The sequence below is a fragment of the Dromiciops gliroides genome, chromosome 2 (assembly GCF_019393635.1).
Source record: "Dromiciops gliroides isolate mDroGli1 chromosome 2, mDroGli1.pri, whole genome shotgun sequence".
NCBI lineage: Eukaryota > Metazoa > Chordata > Mammalia > Microbiotheria > Microbiotheriidae > Dromiciops > Dromiciops gliroides.
The window spans coordinates 204870595-204884732 of NC_057862.1; the positions used below are offsets into that span (position 1 = coordinate 204870595).

Here is a 14138-nt window from a genome sequence, read left to right on the forward strand (position 1 = left end):
AGTTTTCATGGAGGAAATTACATTTGAATTTTAGTATGAATAGACAAAAAGATGGACAAAGGGCATTTAATATATGGGGAAGAGTTAAAGACATAAAAGTGACAAAGTAAAAGGCATGATCAAAGGACAAAAGTCAGCTTTAACTGACACTTGGAGTGCATTTCAGAGAATGCTATTGAAACTAGGCTGGAAAGGGTAGTATCAGTCTATATCTGATCCAAATGTCAAATTAGAAAGGTTAAGGAGAGAGCAGATATTAAGGAAATAAAGGCATTTGGTGCAGCAATATTTTTTCAAGAAATGGTATCAAAAATTGTCTGAATTTAGAGCCATTGGTCATTAGTTAGCATTATGAATCTGCTATATTACCAATCCTACACCTCCTGTCTCCTACCAACCTTACACCTTTTTTCTGTATCCTTTTCATCTCATTTCTTGGTGGTGGTAGTTGTTGTTGATGTTTGAAGCATGGTCCAATTTTCATGACTAGACCTAGATACCTCAGAAGGAGAGAGAGAAGAAAGAGGGAGTTCCTCAAAAATCTAAGGAGTCTGTGGGAAATGTCAGATACATGGTAGATTACCTTTGTAAGAGCTAGGGATAAAGTAACAACTTCTTGAGGACTCACCTTCATTTTAGAGTGAGAAATGGAGACCCAGTGGTACAGAGTATGAAGAGGGAGGTCCCTACCTTAGGAAACTAGAAGTGAAATTGTATGATCCAGATGAAAGGAAGAAAATCTTAGGAAGACCAGAGACATTCCAATCCTGGACATGACAGATCAGTATATAATCACTATCCCAGAGCCATTATGAACTCAAAGCATTCCATTGATTGTATTCCAGAATACTAGATCAGTGAAAATGGTAGCATCAGAACAGCAGAGTTCTGGGGGCAGCTAGATGGCTCAGTGGATAAAGCACTGGCCCTGGATTCAGGAGTACCTGAGTTCAAATCCGGCCTCAGACACTTGACACTTACTAGCTGTGTGACTGTGGGCAAGTCACTTAACCCCCATTGCCCCACAAAAAACAAAACAAAACAAAACAAAAAAAAGAACAGCAGAGTTCCAAGGAGAGATCCTAGCATCAGAGCAGCAAGGCTAAGAACAAGGATCAGAACTGAAGTGTAACCTATATGGAATAGTAAATGCTCATCTTGCGTCTCAAAGGAGGAATATGATAAGGGTATCATTGACTGACTTTTGGGGATTTTTTTGCAGGGCAATAAGGGTTAAGTGACTTGCCCAGGGGTCACACAGCTAGTAAGTGTGAAGTGTCTTGAGGTCAGATATGAACTCAGGTCCTCCTGAATCCAGGGCCAGTGCTTTATCCACTGGGCCACCTAGCTGCACCCTATTAACTGATTTTTTAGCAAAATCCAGGTTCTTGCTCCTTTGTTTGGTCTCCCCATCGAAATGAGGACTATATCTTCATTGGGCACAATAGAGACATTGGAAAGTGCTTTTCTTTATTTGCTATTGATTCAATTTCAAAACCCTTCTCTCTCCTTAATTGTGTCAGTAAAATGTTTTCTTATGTTTGATGTTTGTGAACATAGATACTAAGGTAAATTAAAAACCCCCCCATTAAGGAACTGCATTACTTTGATATTCTCAGATACAATTGAGTAGGACCAAATGAGCCAGATTTGTGAGATAAGTGAGTTGATGGCCACTCTTTGTGGAGAGGCAAATGCTTATGATACCAATAAACCTTCTCAGAGACTGGTAGATCATATAGATCAGCAACCCCCAAAGTATATTTAGGGTACTTGATGCCAGGGTTACAAAAGAATGATAAACATGATGAAGATGGGAAAGAACAGGAAAGAAAATAAAATCACTCTAGAAATTGGAGGAGTCTAGAAAACATAAAGGATGGTCAGAGAAAATACTTTTGTCTGAATTTCAAAGTACAGTAAATCAGTTCCCCTGTTCCTGTCCCCACAAAAGATTCAATCAAAATATAGCAAATGTTAAATGGGGGCAGGGTGGTGGGGAGGGAAGGACATGCTGGCTAGGGAAAAAGAAAACAGAGACTTTCAAGCTAAGAATTTGATGACTAGCCCTAGCCATTGTCTTTATTCTCCAGTCACAATTCGCTGAAAAGAAACTTTGGATCTCTAGATGAAAAAGATCTATTAGGTCATCTTGTCCATCTTACTGTCAGTAGAAGATTGCTCCTGACAGTAAAGAAGTTAACTTATTGACAGGACTCCTTAAGTAGCAATTTACCAGGTGAATCCCTAAAGGCAAGAATGACTTCTCAGGTTTATCTTTCCCTTCTTATCATTGCAGTAGTTAGAAGACCCATTCAATCTTCTCTACTGGATGAGGGAGAGAGCGTGAAACCTTGAAAACTTTTTTCTTGCACCTACAAGAAAAATAAGAATATAATAATTTGTATTTTGATACTTTAGACCTGACAGGGAAGTAGTTCTCTTCCTGCCACTTTAAGCCCCATTTTGTGAGGTTCTGGGAGCTATATGTTTTTCTGTACTATAATCGGCGGAAAATTGTAGGAATTCAGAGTGCCCTTTAATAAAATGGAAAAGGAAATGTGTAATATAGAAAGAAAAAGAGTGAAGGAAGAAAATAGTATTCTGGAGAGACAAGTCTCTAGAGCAAAAATCCAAGGGCCTTAACCACCTACTAGGTAATGAATTTTATTGCTGAATATCACCATCATCATAATAATAATAATAATATGACTCATCAAGTACTTTATTCAAAGTACTTTCCATGTTACCTCATTTCATCCTTACAGATTCCTGTAAGGTGCTAGATAATCCCTATTTTATTGATGAGTGAACTAGGCTAAGAAAAGTCATGCAGGGGCAGCTAGGTGGCACCAGTGGATAAAGCATTGGCCTTGTATTCAGGAGGACCTGAGTTCAAATCCGACCTCAGACACTTGACACTTACTAGCTGTGTGACCCTGGGCCAGTCACTTAACCCTCATTGCCCCACAAAAAAGAAAAAAAAAGAAATGTCAAGTGACTTGATCAAGGTCACACAACAAGTAATACTCTGCAGAAGGATTTTAACTCAGGTCTCCTAAACTCCAGGTACAGTGCTTTATCCATTCTACTCTCTAGCAGTAAATGCTTGCAGAAAACTAGATAGGGTATTAGTGTATATCCAAAAAAGGATTTTTCTTGTACCCTCTGCTTTATAATTACAACTTAAAATCCCTGAGTCATTTAATATGCTTGTATTAAACATCCATGTTGTACTAAATGTTGGGTACTCAAATCTAATGAATGAAATAATCTCTACTCATTAAAAGTTTGGGGAGATAACACTACATATGGAAATATATACATAATAAATATTTAACTGGTAAAATAAAGGTTAGATAAAAGTTAAGGTTAAGTGGTTAGAGATAAGAAGTTCTTGGGAGCCATTACATGCAGCAGAGGCGGCAGCAGAGACCGAGATGCGTGGCCAAGATGTGTGACTTTATGGAAGATCAGACTGCTGAGTTCAAGGAGGGCTTCCAGTGTTTGACTGCACGAGGGTTGGAAAGATCTCATACAGCCAGTGTGGGTATGTGATGTGGGCCTTGGGCCAGAACCCCACCAATGCTGAGGTGCTCAATATCTTAGGGAATCCCAAGAGTGATGAGATGAATATGAAGGTGCTGGACTTTGAACACTTTCTGCCAATGATGCAGACCGTAGCAAAAAATAAGGACTAGGGCACATATGAAGACTACATAGAGGGGCTTTGGATGTTTGATAAGGAAGGGAACAGCACAGTCATGGGTGCTGAAATACGGCACATTCTCATCACTCTGGCTGAGAAGATGACAGAGGAAGACGTGGAAGTGTTGGTGGCAGGGCATGAGGACAGCAATGGTTGTATCAACTATGAAGAGCTAGTCCAGAGGGTGCTGCATGGCTGAGAACAAAAGTCCCCTTTCCATAAACTCCTCTAACTTTCTCAGTGTGAAAATGATCCTCTCATCCCTGAAGCAACTAACTACATTGTCAGGGTTACCAACATCCTTCCTTCCAACCCCCATCACGTGTCCTCTTCAGCCTACCTGCTCTCTGCTTTCACTAAATAAACTTGCTAACTGCTCCTAGAGAGAGAGACGGAGACAGAGACAGAGAGAGACAGAGAGACAGAGAGAGAGGGAGAGAGACAGAGACAGAGAGAGAAGAAGAGAGACAGAGACACAGAGGGGGGGGGGAGCGGTTTAAATTAGGGAAATAAAGAATTTGAGAAGGAGTTAGATGAGATCTCCATTCCAGACTCCCCAGGCTTTGTCTATCCTGATGAATCAGCCTGCTTACCCTGGATGTTCACTCTGCCTCTGGCCCCAACACTGTAACCCTTTTTTCTGATAGGTTGGTTCTTCCTGAACCTTCATTTTCCTCTTCACTCCTCTCCTGACTAAATTTTCTTTACTATGTATGCTCCCTGTCCCTTCTTCCCTTCTCCCCATTTTTCTGCCTCCTTCTGCTTCCTTTTTGTATAGTATTCCCCAATACAATGCATGTTCCTGGAGGGCAAGGATTGTCTTTCTTTACATTAATATTTGCATTATGATACTGCCTATCACATAGCAAATGCTTAATAAATATGAGCTGATTTGAGAATAAATACGAACAAATTCAAAGCAATTCACTACAAGGTAGGTTTTTTTTTCTTTGCAACAAACATTTATTTTTTCCAGTTACATGTAAGGGTAGTTTTCAACATTCATTTTCATTAGATTTAGAGTTTCAAATTTTTCTCCCTCCCTCCCTTTCCTCCCTCCTCCACAAAACAGCAACCAAGTTATATATGTACAATCAACAAGAGCTCTTTTTTATCAGTTCTTTCTATGGGGGTGGTTAGTGTGCTTCATCATTAGTCCCTTGGGGTTGTCTTGGATCATTGTATTGCTGAGAGTATTTAAATCATTCACAATTGCTCATCCAACAATACTGCTGTCATTATGCATGTCTGCTCACTTCACTATACATCAGTTCATATGAGTCTTTCCAGGTTTTTCTGGGATCATCCTGTTTGTCATTTCCTATAGCACAAGACCATTTCACTACAATCATATACCACAGCTTCTTCAGTCATTCCTCAATTGAACAGTCCCTTGATTCTCAATTCTTAGTCACCACAAAGAGTTGCTATAAATATTTTTGTATGATTTTCCCCATTTTCTCTTTTTCATGATTACTATTGTTAACTGTTTCCCTCCATCCTATTTCCTTCCACATGATATTTACTCTTTTATCTATCTTCTTTCACCCTATCCCTCTTCAAAAGGTATTTGCTTCTGTCTGTCCCCTCCCCCAATCTGCCCTTCCTTCTTTTGTCCCTCTCTCTTTATCCCCTTCTCCTTCTATTTTCCTGCAGGGTTAGAGAGATTACTCCACCCAATTGAGTGTGTGTGTTGTTCCCTCCTTGAGGCCAATTCTGAAGAGATTGAGGTCTTTAAACCAATTCTGATGAGTGTTAGGCTCATTTACAGGCCAGATTAAATAGATTACTCCACCCAATTGTGTGTGTGTGTGTTAATCCCTCCTTGAGGCAACTCTGATGACATTAAGGTCTTTTAGCCTATTCTGATGAAAGTAAAATTCATTTACTGCCCTGCTCCTCCCCCATCTCTTCACTACTAGGTAGTTTGGAAGGGACACACTACTATTTTGAGCATCTGAAGAATCTTCATCTAAAAGACAGTTCTTGAACTACATCCTGAAGAGAGGGATTCCATGGGGCAGAAGTAAAGAGAGAAAATTCATTCTACTGGGTAAGGACTACTGCTTTAGTATCTTTGGGTTAATTATCTCCAAAAAATCCCCAGCAGAAATATAAATATACTACCTAGGATGCTTAATAGCATTCCATTATCATCTATTACCACATTTGCACAGATTATTTTATCAGAATAACAGCAATTTATCCACATAAGAAGAAATAAAGGGAAAAGTTTGAAAGTGAGGAAAGTTAGTTGCAGAGCTCCTCCAGGTACAGTTGGGTATTCTCTCAGGTAGGCCTAGGAAAGGATGTCCTCAGAAATATAGAGGGTATTTGGAGGAATGGGGGACTAAAAGGAGATAAAAGGGAGCCAAAGGAAGTTCCTGTCTTCTTGTGGCTAAGGATGGAGAAGCACTTTTATATAGTGGGACAGAGTTCTGGACATGGAGAAAGAAAGTCTCAGACATCTCTCTGACAATAAAGTAGCAGTGGACAAGTCAAAAAAACTTCACTGACCTCCTATATCACCATCTGAAACTAGAAACTGCTAATATCTCTAGTACTGGGATTCTTAAAGTTTTTTTTCCCTCCTTTTCTTTCTTTGATTGAGAAAGCTACTGAGAAAGCAGTCATCAACCTATTGTTACTGTGATCCACAAGAGATAATTATCTTGAAAGTAAGTTTAGGCTGGATGGAATGCTGGAAATGCAGTTAAAAAGACTTGAGTACAAGTTTTGCCTCTGGAGATTGTTAGTACTTCGACCACAAATAAATATTTTTTTCCTATCTATATCTTAGTTTCATCATCTGCGAAAGGTGGATAATAATACCTACCTCAGAGGGTGTTTGTGAAGCAAACATTTATATAAAATGTTTTGCAAGTTTAACATGCTATATGAATGTCACTTATCATTCTCAGCAAGTGAGGGGCTTGTCTTAGAGGGGCAGGTTTTTTGTTTGTTTGTTTTTGCTGGGCAATGGAGGTTAAGTGACTTGCCCAGGGTCACACAGCTAGTGTGTCAAGTGTCTGAGGCCGGATTTGAACTCAGGTCCTCATGAATCTAGGACCAGTGCTTTATCCACTGTGCCACCTAGCTGCCCCCTGAGGAGCAGGTTTTTAAGAAATGCATTTGATGATATCTGGGGTGCCTTGTTTAAATTGTTTTCTTGGCAACGATACTAGAGTGGTTTGACTTTTCTGTGGGTATAGTTCTGGAGATAGATAGATAGATAGATAGATAGATAGATAGATAGATAGATAGATAGATAGATAGATAGATAGATGGATGGATGGATGGATGGATGATAGACAAAAGACAGATAAACTGAGTGTATATTCACTGTGTGGGCAAAGTAAAAAGCTGATTTTGAGCCAAATGTTTACATGTGTAAACCCCTAAAATGAACTCCTAAAATTGTAAATTGATAATTCCAAATTTTGGAATTTGCAGAAGAATAGGACTTCACAAGAAACAGTGAGGCCTTGTGGTTAGGAAGTTTGCTATGGAGTCAAGAAGAGCTCTGTTCAAATCTCACCTCTGATTATCCTCAACCTGGTTTATTTAGTTCATCTGCCAACACTGTTAACTAGGATGTGGCTGCTTTGCAGGCTATAGATTCTTGGAGCCACAGGTGAGAGCTGAGTGTGAGGTAAACACCAAAGATGCATGAGCAGCCCTGAAAAGGGCTCGGCAAGCCCTCATATCAGAAGTGCTAGTCCTCCTTGAACATCCAATACACCCCTCTGTTTGCCTTAATCTACTGGAGAAGGAAATGGCAAACTACTCCAGGATCTTTGTAAAGAAAAATCCACAGATATTTATGGTCCATGGGGTCAAAAAGAGTTAGATATTACTGAAGAACTAAACAACAACATGGGAAAGTATAAGCCTCTAGGAAACAGGAGAGTTAGGTTGCAGTTTCCCACATCCAATCAGTTGTTCCCTTTTTTGATCTTTCTCCTCTATATATCTTCTATCTTTTTCCAACTCTCTACTCATTCAACAAATAACTGAGCCCAAGCCTTCATCACTTGAAATATTATAAACATCTCCTAATTAATCTCACAAATAGTTACTCTCTTCTCCAGTACAACTTTTATATATCTGCCAATTTGACATTTCTGAAGTCCAGGTCATGCCCACTAACCCTGGATTTCACCCAGGGCTCTGTCCTGAGTCTTTTTCTCTTCTTCTATGATGTTTTATTTGATGATCTCATCAGTTCTCATGTTTTCAAATATCATATCTATATAGATAATTTCCAGATCTATAGCCACATTAATATCCACATCTACTTCATTTGTATCTACACATCTATATTTTATCAATATCTACATCTATATCTACATTAGCTTTATCATCTATAGCTATCTAACCAACTATCTATCCATCCATCTCTCCCTCCTTAACATGTCTTGAACATTCATCTCTCAAAACCAACTGCCTTTTTAAACCTTTCAAACTAGATGTCCTATAGGCATCTCAAATTCAGCATGTCCAAAACAACTTATCTTTCTCTAAAAAACCTTCCCCTCTTTTGAACTTCCCTATTAATTTTGGAGGTACTACTAGTATATTTTCCCCATCATTCAACCTCACAACCTTGGTGTCATCTTTGAGTCCTTACTCACACTTCCCATATCCAATTTTTGCTAAGTCTTCCTACATTCACAGCATTTCTGAAATATAATCCTTCTTTCCACCAACATCCTTCTATCATCACCTTGGTGTAGGTTCTTATTATCTTAAGCTTGAACTTTTATAATAACCTTCTGATAGGTGTCCCTGACTCAAGTCTCCCCATGCTCCAATTCATCTTCCACTCAGCTGCTAAAGTGATTTTCCAAAAGTGCTTTCTGACCCTTGTTATTCTCATGCTCAATGATCTTCAGTGGCGCCTTATTCCCTTCAAGATGAAATATACAATTCTTTGTTCAACATTTAAAGTCCTTAAGATTCTTGCCCCTGCCTATCTTTCTAGTCTTCTTATACTTTTTCCCCTTCCTGTTACTCTAAAGCTAGCAGCACTGGCCTTCTTGCATCTGTTCATATACAATACTCCATCTTTTGGCCTTTGAGACTTCACCGGCTATCTACCATGCATTGAATGCTATCCCTCTTCACTTTAGCCTCCAGGTTTTCTTGGTTTTTTCTTCAATGTTTTGCTCAGATCCCACACTCTGCAGGAGACCTTTTGCCACCCCTCACCCACAGCTTCCTCCATCTTTTACTGCTAGCAGCTTCTCAGCTGAGATTACCTTTTACCTTCTCTACATATCTTTGGTGTTTGCAGTTGTCTACCCAATTAGAATTTAAAGTTATTGTGGGCCAGGACCATGTTTGTACCTTTCTTTGTATCCCCAGGCACAAAGCACTTAAAGGGTAGCTCCCCATTGCACTTAGGATAAAAACCAAACTCTTATGTTTGGCCTTCAAGTAAAATAGGTTCTTTAGGTGATTACACATAGAACTGGAAATTCCCTGCATAGAGATGATTAAGCACCTGGAATGCAATAAGATTACTAATTATAATAGTAGATCTAGCTTATCTTCTTAGGCTGATTACACATTATTGCACCTCATGTCCTCTCCTCCCCAAATCATTTTAAATGGCTTATTATCTGTTTCCTGTAGACAATATTCCATCTTCTGAATTAAGCCCTTTGTAATAGCAGGCTGTCCCTCATTTGTGGACTATTTTCTCTCTCTCTCTTTTTTTTTAGGGAGGCAATTGGGGTTAAGTGACTTGCCCATGGTCACACAGCTAGTAAGTGTTAAGGGTCTGAGGTCGGATTTGAACTCAGGTCCTCCTGAATCCAGGGCCGGTGCTCTATCCACTGCGCCACCTAGCTGCCCCTTTTCTCTCTTCTCAATTCCACTTCTTAGAACCCATAGTATCCTCTTCTTCAAGAAACCTTTCCTCATCCTCTGAGGAACTCCTCTTTCTTAAATGATTTTTTTTTTTTTAGTGAGGCAATTGGGGTTAAGTGACTTGCCCAGGGTCACACAGCTAGTAAGTGTTAAGTGTCTGAGGCCGAATTTGAACTCAGGTACTCCTGATTCCAGGGCCGGTGCTCTATCCACTGTGCCACCTAGCTGCCCCGGAACCCCTCTTTCAATAACTTTGTATTTGCTTATATGCAGAATCACTTCTCTGTAAATATGTAAGCTCTTAGGATCTCACTTTTGTATTTGTCTTTCCCAGTATCTAGTGAAGTTCCTGATATATAGGAGGTGATTAATAAATGTTGGTTCGCAAGTTTGGCCCTAAAGATGTCATGAGAAAAATATACTTCCCTCCCAGGGTATGCTTGTTAATGTTTAAAAACCAGCTCTCTAAAAATAGATGGACAATTTTAAGTTTAATCTGCAACATTAACATTTTTCTCCATTACTTTTTCAAGTCTAGAAAAATCAACATAAACAATAAATGTAGCCCTGACTTGCAGCATTTGCATATTTCCAAGGTATAAATGCTCACACTAAAGATTTTACTGTGGGTTCCTGGAAGTCTTTTGGAGCTCCAGCACACCCTGTTTCCCTTCCTTCTTTGCAGATGTGGGGGCCTATACATATGGAACATTGCATATAGTGTCAGATTTGATTGATATGCAGCTTCCATTTAATGAAGTGCTTTTTTCCCTCTTTATTTTTATTCTTTGTAACAAGGTATGAGTATGTAGGTAGAGGTGGGGGAGAGTACACTAGAGAATGAAGGTGAAATAAAAACAAATTATAGCATAATCTTTTTTCATTGGCTGTTTATTGATTAATACTCTCAACCCTACTATTGGTAATTTTATTACCTGCTATAAATCACTTGCGTCTCAATGCCTTAGTTTCCTTATCTAGAAAATGAGCAGGCTCCTCTAAAATGCCATATGATCCCTGAGGTCTCATTCCATATTGAAATCCTACTTTGGGTAACTAGGTAGAGCACTAGCCCTGGAGTCAGGAGGACCTGAGTTCAAATCCAGCCTCAGACATTTAACACTTACTAGCTATGTGACCCTTGGCAAGTCACTTAACTCTGACTGTCTCAAACATCCAGGGCCATCTCCAGTCATCCTGATATATATCTTGCCATTAGACCCATATGGCTCTGGAGAAGAGAGTGAGTCTGATGACTTTGCAGAACCCTCCCCCACTTAAATAAAATTCACTGAAAGTCATGACATCATCTCTCTGATGTCATGGTCCTCTTTGAGAATGAAGGAATAGCAACATCCTACTACTTTTGTACTTTAAATAGCTCTTTTAAATGTCTTCATCATTTATACCTGAGATAAGTAAAATTTAATGTATTCATCGATTGTTGAACACAAGAATAGTATATCAGTTATTCAATAAATCATTACTTCTACCTTTTAGAAGTTGACAAAAGTGAAAGTGATAGTGGAATGATGTAATTCAATTAATTACATAGGATGTATAACCTGGATAAGGTTAAAACATATCTGTCTTTAGATCTATCATCTATCTATGTCATAAGTTGTTTTTGTTGTTGTTGTTGTTTTGTTTTTTTGTTTTTATTTTTTTTGCGGGGCCATGGGGGTTAAGTGACTTGCCCAGGGTCACACAGCTAGTAAGTGTCAAGTGTCTGAGGCTGGATTTGAACTCAGGTCTTCCTGAATCCAGGGCCGGTGCTTTATCCACCATAGTTCTTATAAAACAGATTCATAACCTTTGTTCATATGTGTCATGAACATGAACATGTCTTGGCAATCTGGTATAGCCCATAGACCCCTTCCAAAATAAGGTAGAAAAAAAGGAAACCAGTGATGCTAAAATAAAAATATAATGTTTTTCCCATATAGACTCTCTATTCATGTTAACCTTGGGGGTCTATCAACCCCAGGTTAGGAATGCCTGCAATGTAACTTTGGACTTTGGCTAACAAAATTATTTAGTATCTGGCTTGGACTAGCTTAATTTATAGTCAAACTGAGATATATACCTGAATGAAATTTCCTTCACAAAATAAAATATTTCAATGTGTTGATTTCAGAGAAGAGCAAATGTGCATCTGTGAGTCCTCTCCTGCATGGAATAGGAGAAAATTCATAGGACTGGGGGTCAGGAGAAGTTGCCTGTAGTTCCAACTCTGTAATTATCTGTGTGACCTTGAGCAAGTCATTTAACCTCCATGAGCCTCAGTCACTCCATTTATAAAATGAGAACATTGGTAGATGATCTCTCAGGCCCCTTTCTGTCTCTAAAATTGATCCTGTGATCCTATTTCCTAAGGCTCTCATTCTGCTGCCTTTTCTACCTTTGGAGTATTTTCATTGTCAAAGAAGAAACACAAAATCTGTCCCATTTTTAGTCAATACATGATAGACAGTGTGGTATAAGAAAAGATGATTTTAAATATCAAAAAGACTCAAGTTCAAGTTTTGTCTCTCCCCCCCAGAAGCTGTAGGTAGCAAGTCTCTGCTCAAAGACCAGAAGTTATAATAGACAAGAGGAAAGATTTCATGGAGCAAGCGGCATTTGAGTTGGAGCACAAAGAGGCAAGTAGATAAGAAAAATGGCTGTTCCTTGTATATAGGGAACAGTTGGAGCAAAAGTGAGAGAGTGAAAGGCAGATACAGCAATGTGGAAATTTTGAGGTATCCATTAGTAAAGAAAGTTTCCTTACCTGGATGAAGTTCCCAATACTGATGTAATGCCAGGTCTGGAAGAAAAAAAAAAAAAACAGAAAAGAAAAAGGAAAAACCTTTCATGTATGTCACTCTATATTTTTATGCCTCCTAATGTCTCTCAATCTCTGTAAGAATGGTAGGGCTGTGGGGAAGAACAACACGATTTTGCATTCCTAAAATAAACAAAAACAAACACACAAAAAACCCCAACTCACTTTGCCTTTTTCTCTGCTTAGTGCTGGAAGAACTCACTGAGACTGCTAAATTCTATGATTTGTATTGTGTGTAATTCCTTGCTGGCACAATTGAGATCAAATAATGATTAATAATAATTTTAAAGCCAAGGTTACCTATCATAAGGGGTGTGTGTGATTAATTGAATTTGCATGTCTGGATTTTTTTTTGAGGTTCATTAACTCAGCATACATTTTAATAAACAGAACTCCTTATCCATAGCCACAGACATTTTTTTGTGAAAGCTACCGTTGGTTTGAAAAATAATCATTCACTCTTTCAAAATGTTGGTTTTATGTTTTATTTTTTAAATGTATGTGCACTGTATTTTTGTTTCCAACAGATTTAATCTGAGGGTTTCTGTTCTGAAAGCTATTCATTTTTGCCACTTTTACAGACATGTCATTTTTTCCTCCCGGCATTTTCCAGAGCAGGTCATTTTATTTATTTATCTTTAGGGGAGGGGGAGAATATCTCCCTTTGTACTAAAGCCATTCTTGTCACTAAACAAATGCCTACCTCTGCCTCCAAACTGGAGGGAAAGAGGACAAAGGCACACAAGGCAGGGAAAATAAAGCGCATCAGTGGACTGCAGAGGACAATCAATTAGATTCATTATCTGCTCTACATTCCAGTCACTTCTTTAAAAAAAGGGAAGTACATAATACCATGGCAACAGTTTGAGCTGGAGTCCTTTATGGTATATAATCATTAAGGGTTCTTCAGCATTCCCTGAAAATGGATATGGGAAAAAAATCACAGTGGTATACAAACTACCTACATTTATGCTGATTAAATGACAAGTTTGTAATTTACAGGTGTCTTATTGCCAGGGGAATGCAATCATACAATTCCATTTTAGAACTCGAGGGCTTTTGAAACATGCGGCACGATCGTTAGCTGAGGCTGCAAGCTACGATTAAATGGAAAGGATGGCATGTAGATTTTTAGAACATGGTGTTGACATTTACTGGCCAATCAAATTTTGCAACTCTCCTGCATGACAGCAGATGTTGACCTTTCAAGCTTTCCCTATCTGCTCTCACGCATTACCTGCAGAAATTAACATTAACTCGGCTTCCTGCTCCATGCTGCTAGTAATGTCATCTGGGAATTGAGATTCATGAATTCAGTTATTACCCAGGCTTGAGACCCATTTTATACTCTAAGCACAGAAGTACAGCTCCTGGGAACTGATATTTTTGGATGCTGCTTCAGCTACCTTTGTGGTTGAGGGATAGCTGGGAGCTATGGTGTAGGAAATGTCACTGAGAACAAGAGGAGAAAGAGACAGAGGAGGACAATTTCAAGGAGAAACCTAGGGGCCAAATAATTGCAAATGCTCTGGATAGGAAAGCTTAAAAACTAAACTGATACATTTTAAGCAAGGCAAAGAATGTGGTAGTTGAATTTTTCTCCTCTTGTTAACTGAACCATGAAAATGGAACCCCAAATAATCGTGTCTGATTGTAGTAAGCTTCAGGGTTTTCTCAATAATGCCTGGAGGCCTGTATCTACCTGGCTTGGAAGGGGAAAAAAATCTGAGG

The 14138-nt window shown here is 38.9% G+C and overlaps 1 pseudogene; it reads left to right on the forward strand.

Moving 5' to 3' along the window:
- Positions 1–3557: 3557 nt before the first annotated feature.
- On the forward strand, positions 3558–3908 carry LOC122740455 (annotated as a pseudogene).
- The last annotated feature ends 10230 nt before the right edge of the window (positions 3909–14138 follow it).